At 41.8% G+C, this 17,929-nt stretch overlaps 1 pseudogene; it reads left to right on the top strand.

Annotated features, from left to right (window-relative positions):
* The first annotated feature begins 9,774 nt into the window (after positions 1-9,774).
* Positions 9,775-10,829, top strand: LOC147450653 (uncharacterized; annotated as a pseudogene).
* Positions 10,830-17,929: the final 7,100 nt, after the last annotated feature.

Genomic DNA, 17,929 nt, shown 5'->3' with positions numbered 1-17,929 from the left:
CCAGCTTAAGATTTTACATTGTGGCACTTTGATTTTTTGTTTGTTCATTTTCAGCATTTTAATTTTGTAGCTTTGGGGGGTCATATATCACTGTTACACCTCCCCAAGCTCATCACACTAGGAAACTCCCTTTATAATACTTAAGCGAAAGGTCAATAGGGACTAAACCCACTAGAAAGCCCTAGTACATTTCACACAATGCTGCCTAAATCAGATTAAGAACCTAAGTAACCATTAATTATTAGGAAGGCATTCCCCATGGTATTAAGAGAAGATCTCTAACACCTAGCTTGGTCAAACTAGCTTAGTTGGCCTGCTTGATTTTTAAATCTAGACAAGTGATTATGACAAAAAATTACATTGATTAATTGTTTGGTACTAAGCAAATGCGATGAATTTATGCTACCAATCACAATTAAAGCAGACAAACATGGGTGCGAAAAAAATAAGGGGCAATGCTAATGGACAAGAAACACCTGTTTGTGTTGATGGTCGCGCTTGATCTGAAGTGTGAACGAGAGAAAGATTCCATGAAGGTCCAAATCCTAACAACAACAACACGTTCTTGTACACAAGGAAACACAAAGAATACCTCTAGGGGGCACATCAGTGGGAAAAAAGAACTTTGGTAATCACTCAACTCTAAAACAAAAACACTCCTATCGTACTAATCTTACCTACTTTCCATCACTCGAGTGATGAGGATCAAAGGTGTTTGATGACATAGGTTTCTGTTTCAGTGTACCGGATGTGAATGTGTAGACCGTCTGGGTCAATGTTTTGACTTTTATTGTGCATACTCGTTTGCTAATTGCTCTTGCTCTTTATTATTTTTGTTTCTTGTGAGTATAAGGTTTTATATATACATTCCCTAAGATTGGGAGATTGAGAGGCCAGGGAGGAAGGTTGAGAGGGAAGCAAGTGAATGATGGATGTCAGCAAACACTCCCCCCTTCCTTGGGTAGATCATACCGTTTGAAATGAGCTTGTCACCCTTTTAAACCAATTGTTCCAGTTGGTAATAGGTGGGGATTTTTGCCATTAGTTTTCTATTACCTTAGGTGCCTCATCGAGTTGCAAGGGTGGTAAGATACTCTCCCAAGATCGGACTTGAAGTGGTTCATCAGGTGACTCTTGAACACTAGGAGGTGTGGATTCCTTAGTAGCTTTATGGAGGTATACTAGTGTAGGTGGAGGATGTGGAGAAGCTTTTACCTCTATGGATGTATTACGTAAGGAGCTAGAAGCTTCATGGGACTCCCCTCTTCCTGAGCTAGGTGGAACAAATCGTTCTTTCTTCGGTACCCAAACTAGCTCTGGAACGGGTATGTAGCATTTTGTGATTTTTTTCTTTCTGTGATCGTTGATTCGTTTTGAAGCTACGGGATTGAGCTCACATGGGCCCGGTGACAAGTAAGAGCACAATTTACGTTTTGGCACCCATATTTGATCATTTCCTTGATAGTAGCCTTGGGCTTCCAATAGTCGTTTAGGAATCCAACACAACGTTTTCTTACATTTCTTGGAGCGAGTGGGACGTTTCTTACAAGGCTTCTGTTTTTTAGCACTAGCTATGGTCGCTAAAGAAACTTTAGGGACCCACTTGTAAATTTTCTTCGTTATATGAGGATGAGTCTTGACAGAAGCTATATGCATTGCTTCTAGCATATTTAAGGGTACGAGTGGTGGCATTTCATTCCCCTCAGGTGTTACCCAGGTCGTCCCCCTGTTTCCCCAAGTGTCTATGGTTTCCGCTTGGTGGACCCAATCCACATTGTCCGACTCAGTCATCCCAGGTAGTACATCCATATAAGGAGAATCTTCCCCAACATCAGTGTCCGCTTTACACGTGTAACAATACTGCAATGAGGCTGGGTGAACTATGGTATCAGATCTATGATCAATTATAAACCTGTTTCCTAGAGGATGTGCTCAACCAGTCACAAGATCCACTCGAATGATAGAATCTTGGAACTGCAGGTAGACATGGTTTTTAGACCAGCCATGCACCATTTTTTCTTCCCTCATAAAAGGACGTCCTAAGATCATCTCAGATGCCATAGTGTGCTTGGAGAAATCCATAACAATGAAGGTAATCCTTATTTTATGTCCAAAGACCTTGATCTTGAGATCTTCTAGCATCCCAATAGGTTTAACAATAGACCCATTGGCCATCTTCACTACTATGGTTGTGGTCGCAAGGTGAGGTCTTCCCATAGTTTCTCAACAATTTTTAGTCACAATGCTAAGCCCAGCGCCACCATCAAGGATTCCCTTCACAATTAATCCCTTAGTAGTGATTGGTATGGTCGCATTGTATTCATCACCCTCAAAGTATTGTCCCAACTTGTTAATAGGTATTTCTATAACAAGGTTCTCATCTAGGTTAGGTTGTGGATTTAAGTGTTCCTCCTCTGTTGGCATCTCCCCAGATCCATCCATCTGTGCAAATTGTGGTAGCCCAAACTTCAGTTCTCCATTGAGGAAGGCTCGAAGAGCTGAGACTAGCTCAGGGTCTTTATATAGTTTGGACATAATGGTGGTTCTAGCTTCTGAAGACATGAAATCCATCAATTTGGCAATGTTTAACGACACCTTTTGGCCTTGAGTCCCTTGACGTGGGGAAGATGGGATCTCCATTTCTTTGATAGGATCAAGTAGTCCCTCTATAAACATTCTTTCCATCAAGAAGTGAGTACGCCCACTTTCCCATGACTTTAAGTCATTTTCTTCTTGGATGACACTAGGTATGGCTAAGGGTCTATGGACTTGGTGAGGTTGATGTTGCGTAGGGAATACGGTGTTTGTAATTTGGATCTACCTAGGTGCTGGTTCTAGATCCCTTTGGGTATCTTCTAGCAAACTCCTTAATTGCTTGACTCGCTCAATCTCCTCTGTAGGGTTTGAATAAGTTCCTATCTTCTTCTTGGATCCCTGCCATTGTGGCTCATGAAGATCTTCGTCGTTGGTTTCTCTCTTAGTGGTCGTTTTGGTCTCCATGGTTTCACCTGAATCAGAATCCTCTTCAGCGTCGTTCATATATACGGGGTCGTCACCAGTCCTTATGTTGGTCTTTGAACTGGGGCCTAACTTCACTGCTTTTTGCGATCTCTTTCTTCGTGTTTTCTTCTTTTTCAGAGATTGGGCAATTGATGCCGTGTCTCTTTCCTCAAGAATATAGTTTTGTTTTTGGAGCATCGATCGTGTGAGTACGTTTACTGGTACCACATGTGTACTTTGTGATGGCTCCTCGATAACTTCAATCAAGTTTAATGGTGTGATCTTCGGTGCATTTGGATTATTTGGACATTGGGCAATGAAATGATCTATTCCACATCGATTACAGATGAGTATCGGCATTGTAGACGTGCTCACTTGATTGATTTGCATTAGTGTGGCGTTCTTTTGTAGCCTAATAGGACACTCGGCTACACGATGTGGACCTCCACACTCATAGCATTGAAGAGGTGGTCTCTTAGCAGTGTAATTGATATTTTGGCCTCTTGCCGCAAGAGCAGCTACTTGATATACAGGTTTGACCTGTCCCCAATAGTCCTCCATGTAGTATTGTGGACTTTCTTCAAGCACATCCATCCCATAGGCAATATTAGGATCCATATCTTCCTCACAGCCTTCCAAACAAGAAATAGATGACTCACAACCCACTTGATTCACAGAAGTGATTCTCGGATGTGGTGGTTGCGGTCCTAGCACTGGAGGTGATAAAGGTGTTGTTTGAACAACATTTTGGGTCCTAGGTACCATGTGTTGTGTTGTTTATTCAAGAGGTGGGTCCGCCATCAATGCAGGCACTCGAGGTGTGTCTGTCCATGCTAAGGTTGGTCTATTGGCCATCCGGCGCTTAAATACTTTGCAATCCTTAGCTTGATGACCATACCACCCACAGGCATTGCAATTCCCATTGAATTTCACTCTAAAAGTAGGACATTCACTGGTACTATGCGGTCCATAGCATACTGAGAACCATTGTTGCTCCCTTCTTGGATACGTATGATTGTTTTGCGGAGCACGATTGTCTCTAAGACTCTCTTGAATAGCCTCGGTGAGATTTGCTAAAGTCATCTCAGATATCTTTGGCTCCTTAGCAATAGGCTTTAGGGTCATTGGCTGATGCCCTAATGCTTGCGAGCTAATAGATTTAGGCTAACAGACACTCTTTCTCCTTGAATCATTCAATTATCCTCCAATTGGATCGCATTGGTGGTGACTGCTTACCAAGTGGTGATACCTCTAATGACTAGGCCATTGTAGATATCCTCATGTCGTAACGCCCTAATGAATCTATCAAGCAATTGGTTATTGTTGAAGTGCTCATTTGGATTACAACGAGAATTCAAATGCTTCAAGCGACTTATAAATTCTATCACCGACTCTCCTTCCTCTCGTTGGGCTTTTTGGAGCTGAGAGGCTACACCCCAAAGCACTCCCTCTCGTATGTATTCTTTCAAGAACAGTCTCTTAAGAGTAGGGTAAATCGTTTTTTCTTCCACCCTTAGGGTTCTATACCAATCCCCTGCCTTCCCACTTAAGGTTAGGATTAAAGCATTACTCTTATGCAGGTCATTGTGTTCTCCTAAAGAATCGCATATTTGTTTAAATACTTCGATATGCTTTCTCACATCCCCGTCTCCACTAAATTTTTGTGTGAGCTTGGCTATTTGTACTGCCTTACTTCTAGGCTCTCTATCAAGCGCATTACGCATATTCTCAGCAATAGATCGACCAATAGCTTGAGCAAATGTTGCCAAGTCACCTAAGTGAGCAGGCACCGTGGGTGGAGGTGCTCCAGAGACTACATGTGGAGTAGGTATTGGCATCGGGCTTGGCGCTTAGGAAGCCCTTGGGTTCCACATTGGGTACGATGTTGTGCCATGTGGTGGTCCAAGTTTATATGTGTGGCCCTAGGCATAGCAGACGTCGGATGTGACATGCTAATGCTAGCCGGTATAGTCCCATGGAAATAAGAACTTGGGTATTGTGGTTGTGGAGCATAGGTAGTTGAAACAATGGGAGGGGTAGGGACTACATGAGTGCGATGACCCATAGGTGCATACAATTGGTACACACTTGTAGGTACTGTTGCAGGCATTGAGCTACCATGTAGTGGTGCTTTACTAACAAATGAGGTCCATGGCGTGTTTCTTGGCATTTCCATCATTGGGGTAGGCATGGTAGCCGTGGTGTCATCAAGGGAAAGATGAGCTAGAATTGGAAAGGTGAAGCTATCACTTGTGGGCTCAGATTGCACTGAAACCCCTGGAGAAACAACATATGGAGGATCCATTGGACTTACAAAGGGAGTCTCCATTTGCGATAAGGTCGGTTGTTTAGCCTTTCCTGTATCCAAGAATCTCATGAGACCCGTTGAAAGCATGTTGATCCCCTTGTTCTGTCTCTCTAACTCAATCACCCTATGGATGACCTCACAAACTCTTTGTTGTTGATCCTCCACACTAGTAGCACCCATTGTGGATTGTAGGATATCTAACCAACCCACGTGATAGGTGTGACCTGTGTATAGATCGGTTAGAGTTTCTGTTTGTAGTTCGTACTCCCAGTTCTCATTTAAGAACACTCCATCTAGGATTGAGGTGCTAGGGGTGTCCTTTGAGCTAGATGCAATGTTGCTTTCTAGGGGTTGGCCCTTAGCGGTTGCTAAGTCAGGAGCACTCAATTGCTCTCCTAGCAAAGATATTGACATAGGCCCTTTCGATTTTAACTCTCTTCGTTGCTCTGCCTTGCATAAGCTCTCAATTTCCTTTTCCCTCACTGCAAGGATATATCGCTCAACCTCTTGCACTTCGGCAAGGCTTCTACCATCAGGTAACATGACCTCGGAGGGAAATAACTCTGAAGAGTCAGGAGGTGCAGTGAATGAAGTATTCACGTGCACATTCTCTAACGGTATAGGGTCTACATTGGTCACGAATGGAGAATTTACTTCCCCACCCCCCTCATTTACATCATTAGCTCCATGTTCGGAGCGAGTGGCTCTACTAAAGGTTTCCTTCAGGCGGCTAAGCACGCTCGGCCCAGACCGAGGACCCATGGTATGCATGTCTTGGCTTGAGCTATCGAGATTAGGCATTGGGAAACCCTCCATGACATGGTAGTCAGAGGAAGAGTCACTAGCCGCTATGTTCGGGTGTTGGTTTGTACTACCTTGGGTCCCCGCCGAGGGCCCGGAACCTAAGGTAGGTGGATATTGAGAACTCGCGTAGGTCGAACTTCTCTCTAGTTGCTCCGTCTCTAGCACACGACGGAGCGCAGATGCATGTGCCTTTGACACCCTACAAGCGTCGGTGAATAACCTTAAGGGTTAACCGCTTACTTTTTTAAGCATCCGTTTTTACTCGTGTTTTTAACGTTTTTGATGTTTTTTTAATGTTTTTTAATGTTTGATTTTTTTGATTAAAGTATGTGATAGCTTGAAATGAGCGTATCACTTAGAGGGTCGCTGTGTGCTTTACAACACAATTTTCGGGCATCTAAAGTTTCGTTGGTCCTCAAAAAATCGATTTTTAGCTACGTGTGAATCTAAAATTCATAATTTTAAAGGGCGATAGATGTCTAAGCCTGAGCGTGAGCTTAGGCTTGGGTCTAGGCTTGGGTCTGGGAGATATTCCTGATCACGGTTCTACCTTTAAAAAAATTAAAATTAAAATTTTTTATTTTTTATTTTTTTGAAGGATAAGGTCGCCGCGGCCTATGCGAGAGCACACACACTCTATCTACCTACTTCTAACTAATACACCTACTGTTACACACTAACACACTCTATTAGCTCTCACAAATCTACTTCCTACTTACTGTACACAGAAAACTAACAACATTAATACACAGAGAATAAACACAGTACCTTTGAAAACTCCATTAACAAAGAAAACTAACAACCTTAATACACAGAGAATAAACACAGTACAACACCAAATCCTTTTTCTCAACACACACATACTCCTTCCCTACCTTTCCTACAATTGAAATTGCACCACAAAAGAAGCACAGAGTGCCATTCAAGCTTAGTGTATGGCATTCCCTGGCAGCGGCGCCAAAAATGTGCGCGTATGTCGCACATGTCAATGCAAGGAACTTGGTGATACACTGCTGTCGAGAAATTTGCGGTCTTGCCAGGAAAGCACCGGGCTTATGGCTGTGAGAGTTTGGGAGAGAACTCAACAAAAACTATATGAAGGAGTTAAACCATAGATGCCATGAAGACTAGGGTTTGGAAAGAAGTGCAATCAAAGAAAACTCACTCTTTTTCTCTTGCACTCACACACACAAAGAAAGAACACAAAAGAGAATGTCAAAACAACACGAAGATGAAAACATCAAGGCTATGGTCATATCGTATCATGGGTAATATGAAAGGTTTAATAGATGAGTTAATGGCTTTCAATCTAAGCTTACCAAATAGGCTACGAATTGTTCTTTGGAATTGTAGTTTTGTGCTTACCATAATATATATATTTTGTCTAGTGATTGGGATTAATTCTGTGTACAAATCCTCTTGGTTCATAGCAAGATAACTATGCTTACGTCAAAAGAAAAGTTATAGTCTATGAGAGGTAGTATGATGGGATCCGATGATAGAAGTATTTCATTAAGCCTTTCTGGGCCAAAGAGAAACACTATACGTTGTTGAAAGTGTATTTTACGACTAATCCATACGTTAATTCTAATAGATCGTACAGAGTGAAAGCGATAGAAATGATCATCATGTGGGTTATTCATCTAGGATAGTATGTGAGAAATATAGATATGAGAGAAGTGAAGAGATAAGAAGTTTCCCTCCCAAGCCCTATTCTTGCCCGTAGGCAATAAGGATACTGCGGGGAGAGATGTACCTGTAGCAAGGAGAACCTAAAATTTGTAGAGAGGATGAATTACTAAGAGCGAGAGAGATAGATTTGGTTAAGGAGATGAGATTAGATATATATATATGTTGGATTAGAGATGAAAAAGAAAACAACAAAAAATCAAGAAAACATCAATGTAGAACACATCTTACTTGACAAACCCTTTGGCACCATTATTGATGGAGAGAGAAGAAGAAAGGAGAATTCAACTTTGATTGATATGCCAAGTGCAAGACCTTCTTTGATTAGAGTTGATCTTCCAAGGTTAGCTTGTTGCAAGAATGGCTAGTCTTCTTCTAGGAGAAAGTGTAGGCTTTGGCTTATGCTAATGGCTAAGTACAATTTGGCATTACTACTCACTCCCTCATGAATTCCTCTCATCAATGGCTTGAATGCTTCAGTTCTTTTTCAAGGAAGAAGAGGTCCCCTTTTATAGGTGAAGGGAACCCCCAAGGGTTTACACAAGAAGAGAAGAGCCAGTGTGAACAGAAACTGGAAAAGTTGGAAATAAGCTGTCCCTGCATGATGTGGACAGACTGGGGTCCAGTATTTTGATCATATCTCCTCAACCGTGGCTCCAAATAAAAAAGTAAAAATAGGGGCAAAAAATTCAGCTCATTAGCTACGATTTTTATTTTAAAATCATTTTCCAATTCGGATTGGAACCTTGTGTAAAAAAATCATCAAAATAGGGTCCATTTCTGACAACAAAAGTCTTCCTGTGGTCCCCTTAGCTTAGACTTTCATTTGATTCCAATGGACACCTCATGCCATATGAAAGCATGACATTGCTCCTTGACAAAGCTTTGTAATTATGCTTGTAATAATGCATTAAAATAAGAGTATCTTTGAAATCATGCCACCTAGTGTCCCACTAGGATTTGATTTCCTCCTAGTAGCTATTTAAAAAGAAATATGAAAAATATGAAAAATACATAGAATATATATATATTGGAGTTTACGCTAGATATAGGATCTAGCTATGGTGGGAGATGATAATGAGATAGTAGAAATAAAGAATCAATGCTTTTTGCCCCAAGTTAAAGAGGCGGAGCTTATATTGACGCTTTTCCCATAGTATTTTTTTATGGTAAAGTAAGAATAGGTTACCCTTGAGATAAATAATAGGATGAGATAGAAAGCATATTATTATACTTAAATATGCATATGTACATTATAGAAAATATACCTATGTATCTAAAAAGTTACAAGATAACTCTTGTAGCATGTGTTCCCACTATGTACGTGTCATAGCACGACACCGCGTACGAGCCACAAATGGCTCCAAGCACACAACAAGCCTAAACTAATAAGCTCAAAGATGACGATGGTGTGTCACTCATCGCTCTACGCTTTCTTCGTGGAGGATTCCTTGCCGCGAAGAAGAGGGAGATGCCGCTACGCCGCGCTCAACCGCCTCGTCGGCCGTCATGCCACCGCAATGCTCTCTCTCTCTCTCTCTCTCTCTCTCTCTCTCTCTCTCTCTCTCTCTCTCTCTCTCTCTCTCTCTCACGTATACACACACACACAAGGAGATGAAGAAGAAGAAGATGGACATGGAGCAAGAGCACTCTTCAATTGCACAAATGAGAGAATGAGTGAATTTTAGGTTTAGTTGACTTTTATATGAGCTCGCCGCATTCACACTTGGGCACCCATGCTTAGCCAACTAATCCCTTGAATGTTCTAGTTAGAGTACGCCTCTCATCAACGATCACTCTTACCCTTTTTCTATTGGACCGACAAGCCCAGTACCTGACTCTACCAAGTAAATAATACAATGTCCGGCGTAGGTGATATGGTGTCCGTGAGCCGTGAGGGTTAACATGGTGGTAGGACAAAAACATGATAAAGTATTTCTTGTGTTGGCACTATTTGTTTGCGTCTGTACATGATGGTCCGGCTAAAATCTGGAGCTCGTGTTAGAGAGGAAGCTGAGCCGTCCAATGTTTCAAAGAAACAAAAGCGTGCTAACGTGGAGCGAGGCAAGGGTAGAGTATCAAAAGCAGGCAGCAAAGTGATGGAGGTTAGTGTCACTATCTCCATAGGGGGTGGGGATATAGATATGCTGCAGCAAATGGAACGGTTTCTTCAAAATGAAACTTTGGCTGGGTTATGTGTGGTTGAGAGGGGAGGAGCTCCTTTTCACCTGCATTTAACAAATGGTGGTCCGGTTGTGGGCGACATCGCTTATTGCTGTGAACAAAAAAGTCAAAGCATATCTAGGATGGGATAAATCATTGCCTACGGGTGGGATGGTATTGTGTCGGGGACTCAAACAACGGACGATGCACACTTTTGAAGGGATGATAGGCTACTATTTGAAGGAGAGCGGTGAGCCGCATTTTCAGAAAGCCATGCATAATATCAGTGTTGATGATGTGAACAAAGGCTTAGAATTGTATAGCTTATATTGTGGTGATGAGGTGAAGAATAAAGTTTGTCTAACGCCGGAAAATATTTTTGATAGAGCATTGATGTTTTGGAAGTATAGCTTGCGGCACCCTGTAGGTAACGATTTTTTATCAACATTACATAGAATAGTCAAGACCGGTAATTACTATCCGTCTTCATCGTGGATAACTCCACACCAAGGACGAGGCATGGAATTAGGTAAAATGAAGGCCCTTTGGAGGTGCATGATCCATCCAACAACTACTTGTTACCAAGATATTGTTAATATTTTTGTCTAACAACTATACGTATGGCACAACGTATCCACGCTCAGATTGGTTTTTGTCGTGATGGCAAGAGAGGGAAAGGTAAAACATTGACTTTTGTTGAGATAATACTTAGTATCCGGAAGTCTTTTTTATGAGGAGTGTGTTTAACAGCCCAACGGTTGCTGTTGTTGATGATGCTGATATGGATGTGTATGTGAGAGATGCACAGATAGGGGACGAATACATCCCGCTCGTTCATGAACTTGGTGTGACGACGGTCGCTTAGTGCACTGATTCTGGTTGTTTATGTTCTTCTATCTGTTTATTTTTTATTGCGAGAATGAAACTAATGGTAATATGTTGATGCTTGCAGTGAGACGATGGATGAGAAAAATGAGGATCAGTTTTGCTGGCCTTGGAGGACACGCAAGTAGACGACTCATTTACACAAGTAGAAGATGCACGAATTGATAGGATTGAGGATGTCTTGCTTCACAAGTTTTGAAGGCATTCCTCGGTGATCAAACAAGGACTCCTCCCTCACTGCATTCAAACGTTCTTGAAGTGATCCATAGCATCAAAAACACATTCGACAATTACAATGTCAATGTTGTTGATGTACATGTTACAAAACTGGAAGAGCAAATTTGTTGTTGTGGAGAGAAGTGGCAATTTTCAAAACACAGTTGAACCGTTTGAATGCTATAGCATGTAGGTTTTCAAACCTTCTTGGCAAGATCAGTATGTGAAGTATGCAGTCTTGATCAGTATTTGTGTGAGTCGACTTCATGAGCGTCCACACATCGTGCTTTTTTGTGATGCTGTTGATGTTTATATAGTGATCTACGTTGCGATCTACAAAGCATATGCTATTGTATTCCTGGAATTAACTAATACATCAGTTTTGTTTCAAATCTGATTGCATCATTCTCTTCTTTTGTGTTTTGTTGTACCCAGAAGTAAATCTTTGAATGATCTACAAGTAAACATCAATCTCTATCAAGAAGAAATTGACATCTGCAGATTGTATGCCTCTGGCTTGTTCTCAATGAGAAATCCAATCCAGTGACTTTGTGTCTATGTGTTTCTAACAATCTCCGTCCTGCTTCTTCTCAATGAGAAATCCACTGCAGCCACTTTCCGTCTCTATGTTTGTCACAAACTCGGTTCTGGTGTCTATGTGTTTGTGATAATCTCTGTCCTGCTTCTTCTCAATGAGAAATCCACTGCACTTTTCATCTCTGTGTTTGTTAGAGTCTGTGTGTATCCAATCCACTCTCTGTCACTATCTGTCTCTATCACGATTACTTATGGGCATGATGTATCAAGAATCTCTTGCCATGTGCGCAGACAGTGGCCACTTTGTTCGTCTTGAGATCACACAAAAAAACTACAACCACCGCGTAGGTCATGTAGACAGCGTGGGAATGATGGGCGAGCAAATCTTTGTTTTATGAAAGCAAGCCGGATGGAATCTTCAGCATTGATTAACTAATGATATGACTATGTGATTGGATGCTTTTAAATCTCTTGTCATTATTTAGGACAATAAGTTTAGCTTATGCAATGTGTGTTTAGAGGTGCAATTCATAGTCTTTGAGCCGTTTTCAAAGAATCTATCATCTTTATCCTTGATTCTACTCTTTGCCACTAGTAGGTATTGCCACATTCTTTTGCTAGCTATAGACAAGGAATTAAGGAAGAATATATCTTTTTTGTAGCTTGCTAGTACATTGAAGAAAGGGGACCTTTTAGGTCAAGGAAAAGAGGAACTTTTTTTTCGTATGGGGAAGGAGGAAAAATCTTTAGGATAATATGGTACTGTCATGAAAACTATGGATGAGACGTAGTACACTGGGCCGGGGGCCCGTTCTCAAAGAAAGCTATCAATTTTTATATTCGATTCCTTTCGGATCTTTCAAGTGGAAGAAAAAGGAGTTGCATCCCATTCCCACACAAGAGTTCGGTAGCCATCTACCCCCTGCCCTTTTTCCTGCATCGCCAGTCGCCATCTCCCCCGTCCCCTCCCCTTCCCTTTTACTGCATCGCTGTTTCCCATGCCTACCCATACTGCACTAAACTTCCCTCTAGCTCATGTCCGCCCTCCCACACCTCGACGAGTGGTCTATAGAGCCAATTAACACGAAATGAAGAGTTCCTACAACTTTCCCTCCTCCTCCTCCTCCTCCTCCTCCTCCCCCACATTTTGAGCTCCAACGACCCTTCATGCTGCTCATCTCTCTTTTTCTCTCTCTCTCTCTGGCCATCCCCCTACGTGCCATCTTCATACGGCAAGGTGGAGGAAAACCCCTCCCCTCTTGCCTCATAATGCTGACGACTACCACCAAAGCCTACCTGGACGTACCTACTATCACCCTACCACCACATTTGACAACACCCTCTCAGCACCAGATCCGCCCTCCATGCATTTGTGTAGTCAAACGCGCATGCGAGAGAGAGAGAGAGAGAGAGAGAGAGAGAGAGAGAGAGTTCTCTCGCTTTGCACCCCCATTACCCCACACCCCTCCACCTTCTCCATCTCCATCGCTTCTGTCTCCTCCCTACCGGCATCCTCTCCCTTCTTGTAGCTCGATCCCCCCTCTGGCTTAGCTTGACTTCCAGACTCCCATCTACGCCATGCCTTGGAGCTGTTGCAGCGCATGGGAGCACACAGTTGCAAAGCGCAGGGCAAGTTGTTGTAGCTCTCTACTACTGCAAGTTGTGTCTCCTTCACACTTGCATGACTGCTCTAGGCTTCAACAAAACCATGCAGGCCCAATTTCGCAATTGTTCTCTCTCTCTCTCTCTCTCAAAAGATCTTTTAAGGTTCCTTGGGATAGTTTTCTACTACAGTTAAAATTCTTTTCTTCTTCTTCTTGTTCATTCTCTCTCTTCCCCCTCCACGTGCCATCCGCTTCCCTTTTTTCCTCAAAAGCATAGGAGAATCTAGTCAAAATACCCTACTCTCTCTCTCTCCCTCTCTCTTCTTTTCGCCTGCCCACTTTTTCTTAGGACAAAAGGGGATCTTTCAAGATACCCCTTAAAACACCCCAAACCGAAATTGGCCGGGCCTACTACACATACGTTTGCTTTATTTTGGTGAAATTTCATTTTCTGTTATTGGGCTCCTTTGAAGAAACCTTGTTATTGGGCTCCTCTGAAGAAACCTTCATTTTTTTAACATTGGACTAGGTAGTGTTAGCCACTAGTTTGATAGTAGTTGAAAATTTCAAACCACCAAAGATCAGATATCTATGAGGAATGGTGTATGGTCAACCAATTGGCAATATTTTCTCTCTCTCTCTCTCTCTCTCTCTCTCTCTCTCTCACACACACACACACACACACATCCATCTATATTTAGGAGTGAATTGCTCGGTTTTTTCCTTAGTCAAATTTATTTTCTCGCCATTTGGTAAGACTCGAAGCACACTATTACTCCTCACATTTCCTTAGCTAAATCAGTTAAACATGCTTGGGATACTCTAGTTGGTCTTTATGAAAGTCGTAATCAGGCTAAAATTGCATTACAGTGTAAAGAGATGGAGTCGAAGATTATGCATGAGGAAGATGACATGGACACTTTCCTTGTTGGATTCAACGATATTAATGAGCAACTCATTTCTGCAAGGGAAGGCATTTCTGACAGTTTCCTTGTGCATAGTGTTCTTGATGCTTTGACAAATTCTTACCACACTTTTGCTAGTACTTGGAGACTTATGACCCAAGGAAATCATGAAGATGTCAAGTTTGATGCATTATGAATATTGTTGTTGTAAGAGTCACTTTCCAAAAAAAGAGGCTAAACAGCATGCAGTTGAACATGCCTTTATTGTTGCTCAAAGAAAAAGTGGTAACAACAATGTAGCCACTTCTCATGGTTCTTTGGTGAGTGGAAATCACATGTTCCTAATGCTTCTACTGGCAACACCTCGTCTGGGAATTTTGGTGAAAAGAGTAATAAGACAATGCGTTTCCATTATTCAAATCTAATGATCACTTGATCAAGAAGTGTCCTAAATTGAAGGCAAAAGAGGCAAAGAAGAAAGAGGTAGGTTCTACTACAAGTGCAGCTATTGTAGAATCTTTTGTGAAAGGAGATTGTGATGCTGATGTAGATGCAAAGTGGGCATTTAGTGCAAAGTGCACTTATGATCTTTCTCTTCATGATGCATGTATGTTAGTTGCTGCAGATTCACATGTGTGGTACTTTTGACAAGGGTACTATAAAGCACATCACCTCACATCATGACTTTTTTACCTCTCTTGAGTTTGTCCCTCATGGGTATACAATCACTTGTGCCAACAATGCCTCTTATTCCGTCCAAAGAGTTGGAAAGATTGTGCTAACTACTATGAATGGTAGTTCTTTCACACTCGTTGATGCACCTTATGTACCTGGGATTAAAAAAAAACTTTTGTATGTATCTACACTTGCTAGACTTGATCTTGTTGTGGATTTTGTGGATGATAGATGTACAATTCATGATCTTGGTTTCGGTGATAAGCTCACTTCGTATGACAAGTGTGGGCAAAATTTTGCAAATGAAGTTGTGGATTCAAAGGCTGTTTTTGATGCAAAACTTTGGCATATGCACATTTGGGCATCTAAATTTTGTCAGTTTGTTGCATTTGTAAAAATCTAACATGGTTCTTTCTTTGCCACCTCTTAAAGCAAGTCTTGTGAAGTATGTTTGTGAAGGTTGCATTTTGGGTAAGATGCATCGTTCAAAGTTTTTAAAGGATGGTTTAGTTAGGACTACGTGCGAATTGCAGCTTGTGCATAGTGATGTTTGTAAGCCCATGCAAACTTCGTCCTTGGGCAATTACCTTTACTTCATGACTTTCATTGATGATTACTCCAGGCATGCATGGGTGTGTCTCCTTAAATCTAATTCTGAAGTTTTTATGTGCTTCAATTTGTTTTTGGCTATGGAGAAAAATGTCTCTAATGGTACTATGGGCACCCTCCGTTTAGATCGAGGGCGGGAGTATATGTCTCATGAGTTTAATGCATTTTTGGCTAGTTGTGGGATAAAGCACCAATGTACAATGCCGTATACACCTCAAAAAAATATTGTTGTTGAAATAAAAAATAGATCGCTTATGAAAATGGCGAGTGTCATTGTGGAGTTGCATGGTTTTCTATAAATCAATTGTGCGAGTGAAGAAGCCATGAAGATCATTGTGTCCAACATATTCGGTGTCCTCTAGCAAAAGAAGGAACCACAAAAGGGGTGTGTGTGGATCTTCTGATGTTGTTACTGTGTGGGAGGAGGATGCGCTAGCATGTGCCGCCATGGCTCTCTCTCTCTCTCTCTCTCTCTCTCTCTCTCTCTCTCTCTCTCTCTCTCTCTCTCTCTCTCTCTCTCTCTCTCTCTCTCTCTCTCTCTCTCGTGACATTGATAGAGAAATGAGAATCCCCCCCCTTTATATACCCTTACCCCCCCCCCCCCAGCTGCTGCAAAAAAAGAGACCAAACCAAAGCTCTCTAAGATACATATAAACACACATGGGTGCGCACACGAACACCCAAACAAAATTTTAAAAACTTAATCAATGATGGTGATACTATAACAACAAAAAAGTTTTGCATTTTCATTAAACAAAATGATTTACAACGTGGCATTAGAGCCGGTTACATGGATTTATCAAATCGACTTAAAGACAATGCGGTGCCAACCCTCCACTCCTCTTACACTTTCATGGCTGCCTCCATCTGCCTACCAATCTAAAACAACAAAAGAGATTTTAGCAAGACTAGCATCGGGACACATGTAGACAGCACAAAAATTTAATTGATCGTCTGCCAATTGAGACAAAAGTAGGCATCTTTGATATCTTCGTAGCCCAAGATAATCAAGTGTTCTCGTATGTTGGCAAGAGTCCAGTGGTCACTGACTTACACAATTTCAGAAACACCATTTTAACAAAGTTATGGGCATGTCAAATGTCACAAAATCAACAACACTAGATTGTAGGGGTATCCACTTTCCACTCTTACACATCCAACACTCATAGTGGAAGCGTAGTACAAAGTAGTGCACACTTTAAGATATTGTATCTTGATACCTGAAGCCCCCACCTTACACTTGTATTTATCTCCTTGGTACGCTCCCTCAACCATTCCCCAATTATCTCCAAATACAAGCTTTAGTGCTTCATACATAACATTATTGCTACATAACATAGTTGGTGTGACACTAAATGGCAATGTCTTGAAGAAGTGTACAAAAATATGCACGGGGAAGTGCCAACTGAGCCCTACTAATTTGGAAGCCTTCTCAAATTTTCATGAAGAACCCATCTTCTCCTTCAGAGAGAAGAGTGACCAAACATTGAGTTGTGGCCATTGCAAGCTCAATAAATGAAGGTTTTTCACAATAGCAATGATCTTACAATAACTATCCTCCGAGGCTGGCACTACATACGTGTGTGAGTAGAAGAAGATTTTGCGTTGCAGCCGCATCGAATGTGGCGAGTTGGGAAACATCATAGTACCAATGTCGACGTGAAGAGCATTGAAGGTTCTTGTGAGACTCTTGATTGGTTGTTCCTCAACAAAATCGAATGGGAATATATCTAAAGCAACACCAAAACTATCAAGTCAAAAACAAATAACAAGTATTTAGAATCTACAATCAACAATGTTTTATTTATTGGGAAATCTCTTGAGCTTCCATTCCTTAAGTGCATGAAATGCCAAGTGTACACGTGTTGAACAATGGACAATGTTCCATTGACCCTATGATTCTTGAAACCAAGAAGTCTCCCCTTCCAATGTTCATCGAGGTTGCCACGATTTTGAACTCGATGAGGCCCAATAGCTGCAGGTTGCATGAAGACCCAAGATCGTTTAGAAAACACTTGTGACATGCATTTCCCATCAGAATCCCTAGTGTTATGCAAGAAAACTGCTTCTATCTCCTCCTGGTTTCCTTGAAGTGCAGGGGGTTGACATGGTAGCATTAGAAGAAGAGTTATGGTGTTAGAGAGATAGGCAAGTGAGGAGGAGAAGTGGTTCAATGGGGAGCAAGGGAAGAAGAAGTAGCTCAAAGGGATGGTGTGGATGAAAGGGAGAGACACGTGATGCACCTATCGAAAGCTTCTATATGTGCTGCAACTATGGAAATCTTGGAGGGAGGGGGAGAAGTGGTTCAATGGGGAGCAAGGGGAGAAGCAGTTACAAGGGATGGTGTGAATGAAAGGAGGAGTTATGTGGTGTAGCTATGAAAAGATTCCATATGTGCTACATCTATGGAAAGCTTGGAGGGAGGGGGGGGGGGGGGGGGGGGGGGGGGGGGGGGGGAGAGAGAGAGAGGAGAGAAGAGGTAGAATAGAGGGCATTGATGAGAAATGCATATTTTGATCAAAGAAAATAGTTTT

This window comes from Adiantum capillus-veneris, chromosome 9 (assembly GCF_014529385.1).
Source record: "Adiantum capillus-veneris isolate H3 chromosome 9, ASM1452938v2, whole genome shotgun sequence".
NCBI lineage: Eukaryota > Viridiplantae > Streptophyta > Polypodiopsida > Polypodiales > Pteridaceae > Adiantum > Adiantum capillus-veneris.
Note: the sequence above shows the minus strand (reverse complement) of the source record. Positions and strands in the feature narration are given on the sequence as shown.